Source organism: Alosa alosa, chromosome 20 (assembly GCF_017589495.1).
Source record: "Alosa alosa isolate M-15738 ecotype Scorff River chromosome 20, AALO_Geno_1.1, whole genome shotgun sequence".
Classification (NCBI taxonomy): domain Eukaryota; kingdom Metazoa; phylum Chordata; class Actinopteri; order Clupeiformes; family Clupeidae; genus Alosa; species Alosa alosa.
Window position 1 is genome coordinate 22,332,620 of NC_063208.1, and position 17,736 is coordinate 22,350,355.

Genomic DNA, 17,736 nt, shown 5'->3' on the forward strand with positions numbered 1-17,736 from the left:
AAATGCTTACTCTAAAGAGGGCGTTGATCTGGCAGTAAACAACATAAATATATTTTTTGAAGAAATAGCAAGAAAAGCACAATTGAAAAGGAAATAAGTTAGTCATAAAATTGAAAACAGACAACCGTTTAGTAGTAGATCTAGTAGCACAATATTTCAAACTGGCATCATAAAGCTATTCAACATGGTTCTGAGTGTAGGCCACTACACTGAAATCTGGACACAAGGATTTATATTTATAGGATAATATAATTATTTTGTATTATTTTCATCAAGAAGTAATACATATACCAGCATATACTGTGTAACTTCATCAAATCGTACTAGTAACAGTACTCCTTTACTCCACAGGATCTTAACCCACAGTCATGCCCCCCACACACACACACACGTTTGGTTTCCCGCTCTCAGTCGCCATACCTAGTTCTTATTTCTTAGCCACTTAATTTACATACAAGGCTTCATATATCTTCTGCCACACATTGTTAAATTGTTTTATTTTGTTCCGATCTTCCAAACATTGATTTTTCTATATTTAAATAGTATTTCATTAGACCCTTCCATTGCTGTAGCGATGGGGCCTCTGAATCTTTCCAATGCTTTAAAATTATTTTTTTTTATACTAAAGAGGAAAAGAGGACCATCCATCCAATGGGGTATTTTAGCCTGGCTGTGTTTTGAAAAATACTGTTTAAGACCGTAAATTCAATTCTGATTCTACAAGTGCTGGTCATCCATTTTTGTATCTCTAACCAACCCTTATAAACCTTCTCACATTCCCAGAAAGCATGTATTATTGTTTCATTGTGTATGCCACATTTTACACAAACGGGAGAAAGATGCATCGAATTTATTTATTTTTGATTTAGTGTAGTACATTCTTGTCATAAGTTTGTACTGTATGAGACGCAGATTCTCATTTGTGGTAATGGTGTTGGTTGTATTTAAGCAATCTTTCCAAGTTATATTACAGTTTTTTATTTTAAGATCTTTGTTCCAACCCTCATATATTTTTTGGAGTGAATAATTGTCTGCTTGTGCTTCTAGGTGCTTGTATACTTTCCCTATTCATTTTTTGTTTTCTCCTGAGTCAAGGAATAACCTCTGAGTAGCTGAGGGTTCTGTAGGCCTATTATAGTTCAAATCAACGTTATCTGTTAACCAGCTCTTTAATTGAAGATATCTAAAAAGTTCCTTATTAGTTAAGTTGAATTATATTACCAATTGTTCAAATTACTTTATATTGTTATGAGAAATAATATCTCCAACAGTTGTTATTCCTTTGTCGCACCATGATCTCCACTTCAGCTCCTCTTTCTGTATGGTGATGGATGGGTTATTCCACAAGGTTGTGTTCTTTGGGACAGTGATTTATATATCTACAACATGTTTTAATCTCTCCCATGTTCTTAGTGTGCTATTGTGACAAAACTGAAATTTTTAATTTTCTGCTTTGTAAATAAGGCTAAAAATATGTTTTTTCCCCAAGCTGATGGTCCTCTATGTTTACCCACATATCTCCTTCTGATCTGTTAATGATTTAATATTTATATAGTTAATATAAAAAGACTGAGCAGAATAATAGTATAACTCAAGATTTGGGAAATTTAGCCCCCCTTCTTTTCTCTTATTCTGAAGTAATTTCCTACTTAATCGATGAGCCTTATTTGACCAGATGAAAGAGCTAAATAACTTATTTATGGTTTTAAAACTTGGGGGGATCACTGGTATTGTCTGGAAGATGAACAGGAATTTAGGAAGCCATATCATTTTAAGCATATTAGTTCTGCCAATTAAGTTAATAGGCAAGTCTGCCTATTTATCTAGACTTGCCTTAAGTTCCTTAATTAATGGTAAATAATTATCTTTATATAATTTTGCTTTATCTAAACTGATATAACACCCTAGATATTTAATCCGTTCCTTCTGCCATTTAAAGTTACATTTTAATAAGTTATGATTTTCAGGTAAAAGTCCTGTTGTTGATAGAAGTTCTGTCTTTTCTATGTTCATTTTGTAACCAGATATTTTTAAGTACTGCTCAATAATTCTCATTAGATGTGGGATAGATTTTTCTGCGTTAGTCAAATACAACACCAGATTGTCTGCATACAAACTAAGTTTATAACATTCTCTGCCAATATTAATACCACTTATCTTGTCTGATTGGCGAATTTTTTGAGCCATCGGCTCTATAGCCAAGGCAAAGAGTGATGGGGATAGTGGGCATCCCTGCCTTGTGCCCCTAGTTATTCTAATTGCCTCTGATAGAGTACCATTTGAATAAACATATGCCACAGGAGATTTGTAAACAGTTTTAATCATTTTTATAATTTCATTTGGGAAGTTATATGCAGCTAAAACTTCATACAGGTAACTCCATTCTAAATGGTCAAATGCTTTTTCAGCATCAACTGCCATCAGGGTCACCTCTAGTTTTAATTTAGCAAACTGCGTTAGAGATATACAAGTTCTAACATTGGTTTTTAACTGCCTATCTTTAATAAACCCTGTTTGATTAAAATGAATGATTGATGGAAATATTTCGATTAATCTGTTATTTATAACGTTTGTAATTATTTTATTATCGCAATTTATTAGACTTATTGGTTTGAAATCAGAGGGTTTATTGAACTCTTTACCTGGTTTAGGAATTACATTTATAATAGTCTTATACATTGAAGGTGGCAGGATTTAATTTGTAGTGGCTTGTTCTATAACTTCAAAAAAGAGAAGATTTATTTGAGGCCAGAATGTTGAATAAAACTCGGTTGGTAGCCCATCCATACCTGGAGCTTTCCCTTTTGGGAAGCTATCAATTGCTTTTTTTGCAAATAGTCCTTTCTTACCCCAGTTTTCTTATGCAAGTGTTCAGCTCGACTGATATCGGTCTCTAATTGTTTAACTTTTTTATTTAATTGTGCCTTCTTTTTCAGACGAAAAAGAAATAATGATTCCTCTAATGTATGCTTTAAATGCATCTCATATAATATGAACTGGTGGCTTCTCCTTACAGGTTGTGACATTTATTGTTATAAATTCATTAATATGTTTTATTACGTAATTAATGAACTCCTCATCTTTTAGGTATTTCCTGTTCATTCTCCAGATTCTATATATTAATTTATTAGTTGGAGGGCACATAGTGCATGTAACTGCAGCATGGTCTTATATAACTATATCTTGTATTTTAGATGTGATTACATCTTCTACTCCTTCCTTGGAAACAAAGATGTAATCCAAGCGGCTATTGCTCTTTTGTGCATGGGAATAATGTGTGTAATCTTTATCTCTTAGATGCATTTGTCGCCACACATCTGTTAGGTCATTTAATGACAGGAATTCCAGAAGCTCCTTAGGGATATTAGGCTTCCTTTTCAAGTTGGAGCTGTCTTGTTCGGTGAAGACTTGATTTAAATCGCCGGCAAATAAAATTATTCCTGCTGATATACTATTTATTATTTTCTGAATATTTCTGAGATATTTCATATTATCTGAGGGAGGAGAGTAGATATTTATTAGTGTATATTTATCTCTATTTTATTTATTTTTCACACGTAACTATTAAATATCTACCATATGGGTCAGAATGTTTTGAGATTAAGCTAAATGGCAAGTATTTCCTTATCAGAATACCTACTCCTCTACTTTTAGATGTGTACGTTGATACGAATGCCTCTCCCACCCACTGTTTTCTCACCAGGTTTCAGGGACAACTCTTGCAGAAAAACTATATCTGAAGACAGTTTCTTTTAGTTGCAGAACTTTTTGTTGCTTTACCCTGTCTTTAACTCCATTTACGTTCCATGCTGTGACAGTGAATTTATCATTAGCCCAATTTCAATGAGAGGCTTTCATACCTCACTGGAGAGCAAGAGAAATACCTCCTCCTTGCCGTTCAATATGTATAATCCTGCCATAAAGGACCTGCTAAAGTGAAATTTACATCACTCATACATACACACGCCCACACAAACACACTGTTCCCCATCGCCATAGTTCATAACTGTACAATTATCATTATTCTGTTTTGTGTGTTTCCCCCTCTTCACCTGCCCTTTTTACGTATTTGACCTAAATGCTTTGCCAATACTGTACAACGTTATGGCCATGCTAATAAAGCTCCTTTTGAATTGAGAGAGAGAGAAAGAGACGGAGAGAGAGAAAAAGACAGAGATAGAGAGAGAGAGAGAACCACCGGCAGAGAGACCAGGATAGCTTGTCTCGGAAGACGGGGTCTTCCAGGCTGCCTGGCATGAGAGCAGGTCCCTGGTGACAGCCTGCTGATGCCCCGACTTCTTTAACTGCAAGGCAAGGCCAAGGCTAGATATTGAAAATATTTTCCTAGATGAACCACTTGACAATGCAAAAAATATTTCAGTCTTTTCTCTCTCACGACATGTGACAGAGAGGTCAAACGCTTCTAATATTGATGAGGCCCACATACGTGTTCAGCCACTCTTCACCTCTCATTCATTATATACAATAAGCATTCTGACAGCGTGAACTCTTTGATCGAGGCTCATTCACAGTTCAAGGCAACGCCAACCTCTCATCCAGCGCGCCCAGATCCTAACGTTACGAGATTAAAAGCCTAATTTCAGGGAGAAAATAAGCACAGGCATGATAAGCAGCCTGTGTCATGACGAGCTTTGCAAATGACTTTGGCACACACAAAAAAAACTATCACATCAGTATGGGAAAATTGTACAGGGAGAGGCTGTGTAATACCCAAAGTCATTGCTGTGCCTCGCTCACCTTGACATGAGACTCCATGGCATCCGGCGTGAGCTAGCAAATGTATCAGAGGGACTTGGAAGGACACGGCTTATCAAAATCCTCTCAAAACTACTATAACAGCACACCATAGGACAACTTTGAAAAGACTATGAACGTTCATTAGCAAATGAACAATTGTCCCCCTTTAAAATACTTGAAGGAGAGCATCTCTTTGTAGTCCAGATAACTTAATTGCCCTCCAGCAGCACACTACAAGAACACTGAGAGGGAACACCAGCACACATTTTGTGACCAGACATCATTGAGTTGTTCTCCCCTCATCACCAGCACATCTAAACAAAACTTGTTGATCAGAGGAGCACTTGTGAGAGCGAAAGCCCATACAACGATTTGATTTCCGTCTTAAAGGAAAAGGTACCCCTGATTCACTCTGGATGGAGTATCTGTTTCCAATAGAGTTCACCCAGAAGATGATGCGTCAATTATCTGAGTTCTTACAGACAGGAGCTCCCCCCTGACTGTGGAGGTTATTTAATTCAGTTCTCCTTTATCTATATCGCCCCGAGGAGACCAACAGACAGGGATCAGGCCAGGCATCATCTGATTGGCAGATAATGGTATTCTAAAGCAACTGATTGGACTCCGGCGACACTCAAATCAAACCAATCCATTTACTCGGTCTGCCCTCAAACGATCTGAAGTCCTTGGTTTTGTCACGATTTAACAACAACAAAATGGGGCTCTTCAACAAGTGCTATGATGTCTGTTTTTACTTTTCCAGAGCCCGTTCAAGTTGAACCCAATAATGAAGCGGTTAAGAGCATGCTATACACTTTCACATTCATATCACATTCAAATGAGCACACCTCACAATCATAATGACCGCCGCAGCGGTCATATAGGTTTAGTCAGATTGTTTTCTTTTTTTTTCTTTTCTTTTTCACACAGTAGACATATGTACGCATGCATGCACATGCACAAACACACATACGCAGGCAAACACACAAGCACGCACACACACACACACACCCCACACACATAAACATAAACGTGTACACGCACACATGCACACAATTCAAGAATTTCTCAGAATTATGAACAGGCAAGATGGGGGTGGGGTTGTATAAAATTAATTTTACATGTGAAATCTATGAACTAATCATGTTTTAGTACTTGTTGTCTAGCAGATACCAGTGAGAATTGAGTGTGGATAATGCAATTTAGTGAGACAGTTAGAATCATATAGGCCTTTCAGCGTGATTTATTTTTGTGGAAAAAATGTGCTGGACTGGGCGGCGGTCATATTTTGTACCGCTCTGCGGTACATCTAGTTTAAGAATAGAATAGGAAAATAACAGCATAAAATACTGGCCTACATGTTCTCTGACTGGGTCTGAGGCCAGGACTTAAGTGTTCTGGAAAAAGCAGAGTGAAGTTTGTACTTGAGAGCCTGAATGATAATGAGAGGAGCTGCACATCTTATCATCTATCTGGAGGCAAACATTAAAAGCATTTGCATCTCGTGTTGACAGTAATCTTTCCATCAGTGCATGTTTTGTTTGTTTTTACAGCACGAGTAGTGTCATAGTAATAGATGCATTGCCAGGAGATTTGCATGAAGGCAGACAATGAATGTGTGCAGGGGTTTGGGTGTAGGATATTTGCAATGTCTCATCTGCATGATTGCGATCCAATGGAAAACTATTACACATATGATCTTATGTTCTGAATATAGTTGCCATAGCAATAGTGTGCATTATTACCCCAGAGTTTCTTAAATGTAGCCTAATGTAAATGTAGGGTTTCATTTGTGACCACATTTTCACCTGCCTCTCTTCTACTACTACTACTGATAAGTATGTGAGTAGACCGAGTTGCAGCCCTTCAAAATTGTATTAGAAAGGTCAATCAGTGATGAACTCTGACCTTTGCAGAAGTTGTATTACTTGTGATTTCCTTATCATGAACTTCATGCCAGAATAATCTGCACACTACACACAAAGTGCTAAAAGTACAGAGGTGAGCTGAAGTACTTTTCATTCCAGCTTTGATTTTGTGTGTCTGTGAATGCCCTTGGTCCAAGAGATATCTTGTTGACCCAATGAAAAAAGACTCATCAGCATTAACATACCCTCTCACATAATTTTTGGATATACCAGACAACACCGAAAAATACACGTCTTTAAAAATCATTTTAAAGATTCAGAAAAGTGTGAATCTGAAAAAAAAAAATGTCATTTTTTTTTTTGCTGCCTTCCAAAGCTTCTGTGCTTCTTTTCTTGGCTTTTCTTTCCTCATATTTATTTCATGGTATTGACTTTTCTTTTTTTTGTCTAAATAAAAAAAAAAGAGACACATACTCACTGGAGAGTTGGCCTCTCTCCCAAAACCACTGGAGGTCTCGTCTGAGATGCCTCGGCTCCGTGTGATGTCAATCTGAGACCTTTCAGATGGCAGAGGAGGAGGATGAGGAGGAGGTCCAGATGAAGGGTGTACACTGAGGGGATTGACTTGTCATACACTCATGAGGCTTTCTGTTTATGTGCTAGAAGGGGGGACCCCCACCTCCAACCCCAACACCACCACCCCCTCCATTCTTCCTTTGTTTCTTTTTTTCAATTTGATCTGTCTGTCTGTTCACGGGCATCAAAAGACCCTACCCAACAAGATGAAGATGACTGAGGCTGAATTTACTGCCACTCCAACTGTTCCAGATTGTCAGCTGTGTGGAATTGATACCACAATTAGTTTTAAGTGAGGCTGGAGCACAATGAAATAACTTCATGCCATCATATGAAATGTTAGAATGCCGTGGGACGTGTATCTTGACCTTAAACAGTTTGTGATTAAAATGGTTTGTGATTTTGTCGTATTATGACCTTTTATGACACAATAGAACACAATCTGACCCACATTTTTATGAGATGCCTGACATAAAAATGGCCATTAAAATGGGAAAATGCCCATCGTAAGTTGTTGGTCGTAAATGTCAGGTTATGGACTTCTAATGCCATTAACCCTACTCAGCTCTCCTCCTTTTCACAAAAATGGGTTTTATAGTCAAAAGGTGTGTAGTATTTGCACAAGTACACAAACAAAATGTAAAGGCTAAGTACTTTTCTGCAAATTCTTTTATTTTCATTCCAGCCTTGTTTCACTAGGTAACTGATTGACATCTGCATCCTGTTCCAACATTACAACATTGTACATACACAATATTATTACCATCAAGGTGATAATATACAGGCATATACAGATAATATTACAGGCAATATATGGGCTAGCTTCCAAAAAGTTTAATTGTTGCTGATGCCCTGGTTTAAAAGAACTAGAGCCATCACATAGATTGGTCTGCTGTGCTGCAGTGAGTACAGGCTGCAGGCCTCCACCATGCTATGCTCCTCACCTATGGACAGAAGCCAGGATTAAGAAGTGACCACTAGTCATCAAGTGAAGAGTGATTTTGAATAAAGGCCATGAGACTGCAGTCAGGACTCAAACCTATAATATACATTCTATAATTTATGGATCAACAAATAATCCAAATAAATGTAACAAATTCATTCATTCTAATCCTTCTTTAACTTGTGATGTTTTGAATTATTAAAATCTCAGGCTGCTCTTGCTCTGGAGTTGACACTTATTTTATTCCTCATTGCCTTTGGAACTGCCTCATTGCCAGTTGGAAACTGTGATAATTTCAAATTCATGACAATACACATTCATGATGAATACTCTCTCTCTCTACCTCTCTCTCATACCCACCTGCAGACACACTAAGTATTCATACGCTCATATCTCACAAATGCCAAACAATAAGCAGGATTACTTATGAAGCGTTCGGTCAAAAGGACCTGTTCGATATCTAAATAATTTTACTGAGTTGGAGAGAAGAGTGCTGTACAGTAGGTTTTCAATAAAATCACAAAAACAGGTGCTGCAGTTCAGGAGAAAATAAGCTCTGAATTATTACTAGGCTTTTCCTCAAGGTAGTGCAAGCTAATACTCAGCAGTAGAGAGCAGCAGACTCGCTGCTAGGACTGGCTAGGATGTAGTTGCTACTTTGGCATTATTTATACCCGATCATGGCCAGAATAATCCTCAATTCATCTTCCATCAGGGTAGAGTAGCAGGGAGAAGGTAAACCACAATAACCAGCACAAATGACAGGCTACTCCCTGGACACTTCATTAGCTACACCTTTGCCTTCAGAGCTGCCTTAAAACTTGGTGGCACAGATTCAACATGGCGCTGGAAACATTCCTCACAGATTTTGGTCCAATGACATCACACACTTGCTGCAGATTAGTTGGCTGCACATTCACAATGTGTGGAGATCATTTGAGTACAGTGAACTCATTGCCATGTTCAAGAAACCAGATATAGGAACGTCACCTATTACCAGCCGTCCCCTAATTCCGACCTCTTACGTGTATGTGTCACTTAATATTCATTTCTACACAAACCAAGACGGCGGATTCCTAAAGAAACGCAAGCGCCCACACCATAATTGTATTTTAAGCAACACCAAAGAACTTTCCCTTTGTCGCACGTACGCTATTTGTTTATCCAACACCGGCTTTGCAAATAACAATGTCCACAGACGGTAGAATATGTTGCATGACTTATAAAAGTATGATGTATTGCGACATCAGATGCAAGTCAAATCTGTAGTTTCTTATGTCTCATTCCATCGAACTACAGATCTGCTACCCGATCTGGCAAACTTACATAGTGCGGTTTTAGCCGATCGAGGGCCGCGATGCGAATGCAGAATTGTCGTTCACCCTGTTACGAGTTTATGAACCACTGAAACAATTTTGGAAACATTATTTTAAGGTACAAAAAAACTCTTTGGTGTTGCTTTAAATTAGCTATGTACCAAAAATTACATTTTACCGTGACTCAAAGAGCTATAAACAGTGTTGTAAGGCTCGGTGTACAAATCCGCTTAGAGCTCCAGCGGAATTTTAATTTGCGACGAGAATTGTCGGTCTAACCGTTGACGTGCCGTGAGAAAGGTTGGAAATAAGCACCCAGCAGCACTAAACAGCGAGCGTGGTAAACAAAATCGGATATTTCAGGCAGTAAAACCCCCGGTAAGAACCAAACTAGATTTCGTTCAAATCTACACACCAATGGCTACTGAAAAATGTAAGGTTAATTTATCAAATGTTATTTTGAAGTATTAAAAAACATTGTTGTTTTAGAATTTTCAAATGAAAGGGTTGGTAATTGGTGCTTTTACGATAACCATCAGAAGACAGCTGCACTGTGAGTGTATATGTGGTGTACTGCAGTACAGGCAAGTGTAGCAAAGTTCAGACACCAAGGTGAAATTTTCAGTGAAAAGGGCACAAGCTCGTCATAAATATTGACTATTTCAGGTCAGTTTCAAATGGCTGGGCAATGCTGACCATGGGAAATGCTAATGCACTTCCATGATCTCTTTTAATGCAGCCCACCACATTGATATAAATTGCTGTGAAAAAAAAAGTTATCTGTGCAAAGTAACCGCTCAAAAAATAGCTTGTCTTTAGCCATTCTTTACGTAACCATGGAGGCATTTCAGATGGGCGAGTTACCTGTCTGACCCTGTGTCTCAGCCCTTTAAATAATTATGTCCCCTTGAGGGAGTTTAATCTTGGCCTTTCATGTACTTGAGCTCCCCTGATAGTGTTTCATGGTGACAAATGAAATTCGCAAAGTGTGATGACAGCCATTCCCCCCTAATATTTCTCTGGGAAGACATGTCTGACTAACGGCCCGTTCCAGAGGAAGAGAGCCAACAGCATTAATTAGGGGATAAAATTATCAAATTAGAGCAAGTAACGGAATTAAAACCCTGCATTACCGTGCCACCATCTGCCTATTAACAAGTGGGAGAAATAATGTGTCAATCATGCCGTTTAACTTCTGCAATAGTGTTTTCTAATCTAATAGAAGAATGGAAGAGACAGTTATGGCCTTATTACGATTATTAAAAATAACCAGAGTCATAATAAAGTATGCACAAAAATGGCAATTGATGTACTGCCTTTAAAATGAGTGCAGTATACCTTTTTATTAGCTTATTAAAAGCTACAGTACATGACTTCTGTCAATTATCTGGTATCAAACAAATTCCTCCAGTCTCTCTCTAAATTATTCTTTCTTTCAATTTATTTGCTTCTATCTTTTACCACCCCCACCCTTTACTCACTCCAACATGAACATTGTATCGAGGCAAGCCGCATCGCTTGAATTCAGTCATGACCAAACTCCAATCGATCACGTTTAACCACTGGCATCCATCAGGCACCCCAGTCTCTGACAATCACACGGTATCTGCCGTATCCATCATGGCTAACCAGGTGTATCAATCACACACAGCTGTGGTCACACAGCAAAAGCCCAGGAGGCAGGAGAAGTAAGTATATAATCTTCATGAAAAGGTCATTCGTTTGTCCACCGGCCAGTGTCTCAGCTGGGCGATTACTGAGAGCCGTAGAGCTCACAGTGACGGGTCTATCTTCCAAGCTTGCTCACATGTTCTTTTTATCACGTGAAGCTAAATGCAAAGCGAGCCTTTGAAACTTTTGTCCACATTAAAATATGATGAAACGATGACGAGGAGTGCTGCATTGACAGGCTGTGACAGAGTATTGCATCACTGTCCTGCTGGTCCCTGAGCTTGTCATTTGTCAGGTGGAATGCAGCCAGAGACAGTTCTCCACGTCAAAGGAGTAAAAATATAGACACCAGCCACAAGAGAATGTAAGCGTTTTCTTTTTCCCCAATTGTTAAATCCACTATGCAACTCGGCATAGTGTGTAAGAGCAACTGTGCTATTTAACTCAATACATGATATACAAGGCTTCCTAATAGAAATCTCAACAATCTGTTACCTCAGGAATATTTAACATAAAAGTAATCAACTGGTTCAGTCCAGGCCTCCTGACAGAATTGATGATGTGAAAATGCACATGTAGGCCAACAGCTACAGCTACTGTATCATTATTATCATGAATCTCCCTCTTCTTTCTGACAGCTGACATTACCTCCCAGCGAGAAAATTATGTTCAGTCATTTAACCTGTGCAAATTAATATTCTACGCTCATGTGTCATATTGACCACACATACAGTACAGTTGTGGTGCTGACGTAAAACTCAATGTTCTATTGTTAATAGATTGTCACTCATGCATATGGCAATCCAGTGAATAATAGCTTTAGTGAAAACCTTTGCTACTCAACAACCTAAAACACAGAAGAACCCAGAAAGGTCCAACATATTTTAAAGCCTATTCCCATTATAGAAGCTGAGGTCTTTATGGCCTGATGATATGTTTGTGCCCTTATATTTTGGAAAACATAGCGAGATATAGGCACTATTCATACTGCTACGATTTAGTTCGACCAGACCTAACTGTAGTAAACAATGTCTAAACGTTTCTCTTTAGCACCCCCGCTGGCTAATGAGACCATGTTGCATTATCCCGGTTCTTTATGCGTGAAAACAGAGAGGGACTGAGTTTAAACAAAGTCCTTCTAGGCAAGTCCCTTCACTCGGCGGCCTTATTGCAACGCTTTTTGGGCACTCGTCGGGCATCCTATTCGGCAGAAATGCGCGTGCGCAAGGCTTCATGACACCAACCTTGTTCCAGCGGCAAGTTCACAACACATGATTGGCACGATGTCTTCACAACACACCTTATGATTGGCTCAATGTTTTCACATGTAATTTTTTTCCTAGGAAGGGGTGGGATGTGTAGACAACGGCCATATTGGCGCTACAAACTAACCCCATGCATTTCTATGGAGGATTTTTTGAGTGCTGTGTCTCCACATTAGAAAGTCTCTGGTTTAAATAAATGGTTTGAATAGCAGCCTGCTTACTCAGCTTCATTAAGAAGAATATGTCTTATTTGTCCATCTAGATCATGAACAGTTCAAGACGACTATGGAGAAAGAAAAACAACAAAAATTGCAATGTCAATGAACCAGCTCTGACAATATGCCAAAAAATGTGAACTTGAAAAATTGTCTGTGAATTTAATTACCGCAGACTACATTTGCATACAGTGCAATACCCACTTTAGCTTACAAATTCAGAGTAAAACAAAAATAGATGGGAGACATTCAAGAAATAAAAAAGGCAGAATTTAAATAATGTGTTCACCATTGTGTAGATGACAGGAGATCAATATGAATATAGAGAATAATCATTGTCTGTTATGTGGTACTTCCACTTAAGCAATTACTGCATTCCAATAATGTTGTCTGTCTTAATTCCCTATTTGAGCGCATTTGATACCAACTAATTATGTGGTTTGTCTGTGACTCAGTAGCTTCGTGTTCAGTTCCTTAATTGATTATTGTACAGCTTTTAACCAAATTGAAACGGGGTAATCAGAACACAAAATCCATTAAATGTCTCCAATTACTGATTGTTGGATGACAGAAGGTTTATAACAAGTGTCTCCCGCTGTATGTTTGATGGCCGAAGAAAGAAGAGTCATGTGAGAAGAAAAAAAAAGAATCCCTTTATATCCTTAACTTTACAATCCCAACATCACATCTTCATGGTATAAACACATTATAATGCTAAGAATGATTTGCTCCAGTCTTGGAGCTAACAAGCATTGTGAGATGTGTCCACTTGAACCAGTGGTGTAGTCTACTTTTTTGAGGTGGGCATACTGTATATTTGGCCAGTCATGGGCTCAGTGGTTACCAAACTAGGGGACGGGACTCGACCCCTCGGGACCAATATTAAGGGACAAAAATGTTTGTGGGGGTCGCAGATTTGCACTCACCTGCCCCTTGCATGCGTGAGGGACAGCTGTGTGCTGTGTATCTCAAAGGCAATGGAACTCCATGTGGCACTTAATCTTTGTACTCATCTCTCATAGAGCAAGGCCTAACAGAGTGATTGTTTTAAAGCAGCAGAACACCATCACACCTTGAGACAGGTTGTGTGTCTTCGACATGTCAATTTATTTCATAAATGAAAAATAAAACCAATAGTAAATAATCATCAAATACCCTCTCCAGCCCTTGAAGTTCCTGCTTGCTCCTGCTGGTCCACCATCTCAGTGTCAAGGTCCCCCAGCTCCCCTTGCACCTTGTTGCTGACTGCCACTGCCATCTAGAGAAAACAATGAACAACTCTGTTTCATATGAGTTCAGATGCAAAGCCCTCTAAAAGCTATGACAAAAATAGGCCAATTTTAAGCATTTTTCATCTATGACAATCAAAAATGTTACTATCGAGTAGGCCTACAGCAAGTCAAGCCCAAACAAAATTAGATTAGCTGATTTTTAAATGTTGATCAATAGAAATATAGCCTGTTTTAACTCATTTAAACTCATTACATGCACTAAAGGTTTTTGCATCTGGCATTGTATTGCAGTAACAGTGTGCTAGATAAATGCAAAATCCCGTCTCTTAATATGTAGTAAGCAACACTGATATGGTTAAGAGTAGGGTCTTCAGGGGTTGGGAAGAGGGAGAAGGGTCCTAGTCAACCTAGTATGTTCTTTGTGGTACATTGTCTGTTTTGTCTGTTTGTTTGTTTTTTTCTGTTTTTTTTATCAAAATACAATATCCTTTTACATTTTATGAACACACTTGTAAACAAAAAAGAGCCTGAAATGTATCAATGAATGTATCTGTATTATAAATGCTCAATAAAATACATCAGATAAAAAAAAAAACAGTGTGGTAGATAATGTTATTACCCATAAGTACAGATAATATATCTCTCCATCCATGCATACCATGGAGATAGCATGGTTCTGGCTAGTAAATAAAGTTCATGATAGATACTTAATCCAGACAGCCACAGTACACATCATGTAGACCGTTTACAGACAGACATGGCGATTAGGAGTTATTCCCAAAGAAGAATCCCAGATAAACAAACGTCCAGAAATTAAAACTAAGTAGGGTAACGTGGATCAGAGTACGTTAGCTTGCTAGTATTGAGAGAAGAACGAAAGCTAGACTACAGCATGACTAGCCTGTGTTATGTCCACAAATTAAACAACCTAGAAGGGTAACTTGGTAGCAATACAAGTCTCATAAAAAGCGTGAATTATGTTTTTGACTCTTAGCAGCTACCTTCGGAAACGTCAGGTCGGGCAACCTTAAAAAAGTTCCGAAGGGCTTGCAGTCCTTTGCGCCTGGCCATCCTTGTCGTCCCCAACTAAAAACCTGGAACGCTGCTGTGCTGCTGCTTTAACCTGGCAGCTCGGGGTCGGGGAAGCCTACCTAGCGAAATTCACTGGCATGTTTTCCTAAATATTGAAAAATGAATTTTAAGTGGGTATACTGAACATTTTAGGTGGGTATACTGAAATAACCAACATTTTGAGGTGAGTATACGGTGTATACCTGTGTTCTACGTAGACTACACCACTGACTTTAACTGTTATCATGCATATTTTGTCTCTACATGCCAAGGAATTCTGTGGACTAGACTAAATGTCCAATTACATGCACATTGCTTGGTTGTCCAGTAGACACAGTTTTGGATGTGAATGTGTTTCCTGATGTATACCAGGTGCCCTCTCCCCCTGCGCCCCTGGAGCTCCTAACTGAGGTGGCAAGGTGATAAAAGGTGTGGGTAATGGGCATTGTAAGGCCAGTGGGACTGGCAGGTGGAACCGCACAGGTCTCAGACTAACAGCTCCTACACACAGTTGCGTTCCGTCAATGCATGCCAGTGGGTGTTCCCGACGGTAGCTATGCAAATGACTTGAAGTAAAACCGTAATGTGATTGATTGGTGCCGTCCATAGATTGGCTTGATTGGCCGGTGCCGTCTGTCGGTGCAGCAACAGCTGAACTTCTCTGCGAGCGACGGGAGAAACGCGACGCGACGGACCCACAATTCAGTTTGGCAACGGATGACGTGAGCCCATGTAAAGTGAATGGGATGCGTCTCCAGCAATGCAATGCACGCAGCTGTGTGTAGGAGCCGTAACACAGATCAATGCAGAGGGCCACATGGAACACCCATTCCAACCTTCGGCAAATTTGTGATTTGCTCTGCAGGTCCGTCTGGCCAAGAGGCCACTGAAGCCCATTTCCAATGTCCCTAAAACACAGGCACGCAAATACAATCACTAATCCGGCATGGACGTGTATTTCTTTGGAATTGAGTAAACTGCATTTAAAACCTTTGTTTACAAGATTGCTACACTTCTGAAAAAAATTGGTAAAAGTTTAATGCACCAATTTAAATTTAATTTTGAGTTTTAAGTTATGCCCCTGCTAGAAGTTGTAAGTCAAAGAACCTTTTCCAGACCCATCCTCAATTGAGAAGGGTCTGGTGTCAGTGAGGCCCATTCCACACACTGGCAGGCTACAGATGCACAGAGGACAGCCTTGGCAGCAGTGTAACCCTTTTGCAATATCTGTTCAAACAATCATGTTCGACTCACTTCTCAACCCACATTGCAGATCTTTATGGACTCCTGAGCACAGCTGACATTTCCAGCATGATTTGCAACAGGATGTGGTCATAAATGTTACACTCTTTAAGTCGTAAAAAAAGGAGTGAAAAAAATCCAAGCTCTTTTAAGTATGGAAGTTCTATGCAATTTATCTTGTGCTCACATCATGACAGGGACCGGACGGTTTTGTGCTGGGAAGTGACGGTGTGACTGTTAAAGTTGCAGTTGACTCTGAATGTAAAACATTGGTTGGGAGGGTCCACCATAAATATGATGAGATGAAATGCCACACTTGGCTGGAGTGATTGAGGCTGTTTAGGTGATTTCATTTACACAGGGCAGGGCAGCATCAAGGGGGTTTCGGGAGGGTGGGGTGCAGATTGAGTTGGGGTGGGGGAGTAACAGGAGCCTGACCTTTCTACAAAGCCACAGTGTCAGATTTAGGATGTTTTACGGCATGGGGCTCCATCCTGTGGGATCTGACCTTCCTCTGGTGATTGGTGGCTTGTCACAGGGGCCAGATGAAATCAGCCTGAGTGACTGTCTCTGGGTTGACTCCCTTTATCCGGAAGGAGCACAGATGGTCCTGATACATAAATTAGTCAAATTACTGACTTAATAACGGGTGACAGAGACTTTTGAGCTGGGGGGAAGTTTAGGAGAACATGCAAGAGGCATCTGTCCAGTGAAGAGGAGAACACTTTGATTATTTGTTATTACGTCAGATCACAGTGATGGACACAATATCACAGTAAAATGTGTGCAAGACATTTTTATGGTAATATTTCACATTATGGTTCCCATTGTTAAATTGAAGATCAATACCAACATTTCAAGAGTAATGCAAGTCCACTGATCTGCACAACTGCACTTGTGGAGGTATAAAGTATCCATTTTACACATGGATGCCCAATATATTACCCCTTTGTTCAAAGGCAGTCAGAATACGACCACGGTAAAATGTGTGACCAGACCATGAAATACAATATGGCAAGACACAAAACAGACAACTGTCTTGGGTGGCTTGGGTCTTTTTTGTGACAATCATACATTTTGGTCTCTACCTATGGTCTGAAACTAGTGGCCCATGAGTTTTGTACAGCCCCTTGCTTATTTACATTTGTAAAGAGATTCAGCCTGCACATCAATCTTGCATTTTTTTTTCCTGTTAGCTTAAAGTGTATATGTTAGGTTAAAAAAACATTTTTGACAAATGAAGGGACATGAAGCAAGATAGTAGTGAAAAGTGATTTTTCTTGAAAAATCAACTTTAAATACAATAGAACAATATGTAAGGGATAATGTATAGAACGCCGGTCATTATGGGGAAAATAAGTCCGACAGAGGCGACCCCGGACGCGGCAGCCAGGGGTCTTGTTTCGTTAAGCCCTGAAGGGACTTATTTTCCCATGATGACCGGCGTTCTATACATTATCCCGCTTTTATATCCGACTACTTGCCAAAACGAAAAAATAAACTCCATGATGTCTCTTTACACTTATTTGTTACCGTTTTAAATGTGGCTTTTGCTGAGAAACAAATAGTTTGCAACACA

The 17,736-nt window shown here is 39.3% G+C and overlaps 1 long non-coding RNA gene across 1 annotated transcript in view; it reads right to left on the reverse strand.

The window, feature by feature from the left end:
- Positions 1 to 13,824: 13,824 nt before the first annotated feature.
- LOC125285527 overlaps positions 13,825 to 17,736 on the reverse strand; it is a 31,529-nt gene continuing 27,617 nt past the window's right edge. Inside the window, exon 5 of the long non-coding RNA XR_007192034.1 lies at positions 13,825 to 13,870. This is a non-coding gene — a long non-coding RNA (uncharacterized LOC125285527). The remainder of the gene's footprint in view (positions 13,871 to 17,736) is intronic.